The sequence below is a fragment of the Octodon degus genome, unplaced genomic scaffold (assembly GCF_000260255.1).
Source record: "Octodon degus isolate 3935 unplaced genomic scaffold, OctDeg1.0 scaffold00093, whole genome shotgun sequence".
In the NCBI taxonomy this organism is placed as follows: domain Eukaryota; kingdom Metazoa; phylum Chordata; class Mammalia; order Rodentia; family Octodontidae; genus Octodon; species Octodon degus.
In genome coordinates, this window is record NW_004524669.1 from 1,902,677 (window position 1) to 1,905,389 (window position 2,713).

At 48.4% G+C, this 2,713-nt stretch overlaps 1 pseudogene; it reads left to right on the plus strand.

Moving 5' to 3' along the window:
* The first annotated feature begins 1,885 nt into the window (after positions 1-1,885).
* Positions 1,886-2,164, plus strand: LOC101575340 (annotated as a pseudogene).
* The last annotated feature ends 549 nt before the right edge of the window (positions 2,165-2,713 follow it).

Consider the following 2,713-nt stretch of genomic DNA (forward strand, 5'->3'; position numbering starts at 1 on the left):
TTTGTGTGTGTGTGTGTGTGTGTGTGTGTGTGTGTACCTGGAATTGAACTCTTGACTTCAAGCTTGCCAAGCAGGTGCTGCACCGCTGAGACATATCCCTAGACTCTTATTTTTGCTTCATTTGAGACAGGGCCTCACTTTGTAAAATAGGCTGGTCTTGAACACACTATGTAGCCCAGGTTGGCCTCATACTCAGGGTGATCTTCCTGCCTCTGCCTCCAGAGTGCTGGGACTGTGTCACCGCACCGGCTATTTTATTGTTTTCATTCTCTTGGGAACCTCAGGAGCAGCACCTAGCACAGGAACCTTTTTAATCTGTCTAGGTCGCTCTCTGAGCCCTTAAACATGTGGAGAGCAGCCCCTGCTGGGGCCTCCTCACTCAGCCACGCACCTCCCTCCCAGCATGCTGTCCTCCTTCACTCATCCCAGCCCTGAACAGCATCACTCACTGCACCTGGGGCCACGCCCACCTCCAGACCCCTGGTAGCTGGCTCCGGGCTTCCCATTGGGTGGCCTGGTGAGTGCTTACTGTAGAAACAAACATAAATTAAAAAGGGAACTGAAGGGATGAAGGGAGTGGCACAGCACCGAGAGGAAGGGCACCTGCAGGGCATCCTGGCTTCAGAGGAGCAGGGAAGATAAGTAAACAAGGCCTAGCACCCTTCCTGCTCCCTGGCTTGGAGGCACCCTTCCTGCGGCTGGCTTGGAGGCAGTGTCCCCATGATGCCTGGCTGATGGGCAGGCCACGAAGGACTAGTTCCCAGGGGATCAGATGGTATGGGGAGAGCTTGTGTCCAAGGCCATAGGATCAAACTCCCCGCCCATGTGGGGGAGATGGTGGGTGGCATCTGGTGCTTTGGCTGCGAGGGGCGAGCACCCTGCATGTCCCTTTCCCACCACAGGGCGGCGAAGCAGCCCCGCTAGCGTTTCATGGGCGCTGCTTCCTTGCACCGTCTGATGGCAAAGTTTCCCCAGATACTTAAGAAATGGTATTTATTTATAATGTAAAGAATAAAAAAAAATAAATAAAAAACAGAACGTATGTGGTAAACTTATATTTGCTATTTTAAAATAACTCCCAGGAGTTCTGCTTTAGAAAAGCCCCCAATGCAACCTATCTGGCTTCCACATGTCCATAGCTGCAAGCAGATTTCCTGATGCATCGCTTTTGCTCCCTTTGGTCCCTGGCTGCCTGCCACCTGACTCACTCACTCTTCGGCATGGATGGCCCTCCATCTGTCAGAGGCCATCTCCTGTTACCCCTCCATGCCTGTGTCGCTGGGGGTACCTCAGGCTTCCACCACCAGAGTCTGTCTCCCTGGCGACCTTTGCCTATGCCTCAGTTCAGCCAGCTGCATGAGTAAGAAAAGTTTCCTTTGCTACTCTCAAACCATAAACACATCCTCCTGTCTCCCTTTCTCACTCACCTTGCCATGAGTTTGGTGTGCCCCACCCCCCATCTCTCCCCTTTGTCCTGCTTCTTTCAGTGCCTTGCTGATGTCACACCTCCCTTCTGCTGTGATTTGAAATGTTCTGGAGTCTAACTGCTAAGGGCTGAATCACCACTCCTCCACAGACAAACTTTGATCTTGGGAAACTTGTTTTATTTTATTTTTTTGCGGAACTGGTGATTGAACTCAGGCCCTTGCTCTTGGCAGGCAAGTGCTTATTCTACTGAGCTATCTCCCCAGCCCTGATCTTGGGAAATTTATCAGAGTTCTCTGATCCTCACTTTGCTGTATTGAAATTGGGATAACACCTACCTGAAAAGGTCATAGATAGGATCAATGAAAACATGAAAGCAGGGCTCTTTGCAAGGGAATCTGGAAGTAATTTGCACCAAGCTGGCAGCTGCAGTAACTACAGTTTCAACTTCAACTCCACGATGTTTCCCTTGGCCAAAAACGCATTATTAGGTCGTTTTCCCGTGGGAAGCATTCAACAAATGGTAACAAGGCAGAGCCACCAGAAAAGTACACCTGATTTCCATGACAAATATGGTAATGCTGTATTAGTTGGTGGAGTCACATTCTGTATTGCTGCATGGACCTACACAGCAACACCAATTGGAATAGAATGGAACCTTTCCCCTGTTGGCAGAGTCACCCCCAAGGAATGGAGAGATCAGGAATCATGCCAGCTGATATAATACAGCTAAATTATTTCTAAATGAAACCATAATTGATGCCAAATAAAAGTGCTGTGTATCCATTAAAATATAGCCTACTGAAGAAATAAAGTACAATTGAAACCTTCAAAAAAAAAAAAAAGAAACATGAAAGCAAAGCTGGGTGTGGTGATTCTCGCCTATAGTCCCAGTACTAGAGAAGCTGAGGCAGGAGGGTAATTGCGAGTTTGAGACCAGCCTGGGCTACATAGTGAGACCCTGTCTCAAAACAAAACAAAAGCAACAACAACAAAAAAGTAAAAGAGCCCCTCTGATATAGGTACTTCAAATGATTTAGGGCAGGAAATATAACTCCCAATCCGCTAGACATCCAATATACTGAGTTCATGCTCCCCAAAATTGAATGAATTCTGAAGAACAACAAAAGTTAAGAGTAGGAAATCTTGGGGCTGGTGAGATGGCTCAGTGGTCTAAAGCACCTACTTAGAACAAGCTTAACAAAGCACAGGGACCGCGGTTCAATCCCCCAGCACCACATGCCAGCCAGTCCTGACCCCTGGTGGGCTGAAATGGCCACACACACAC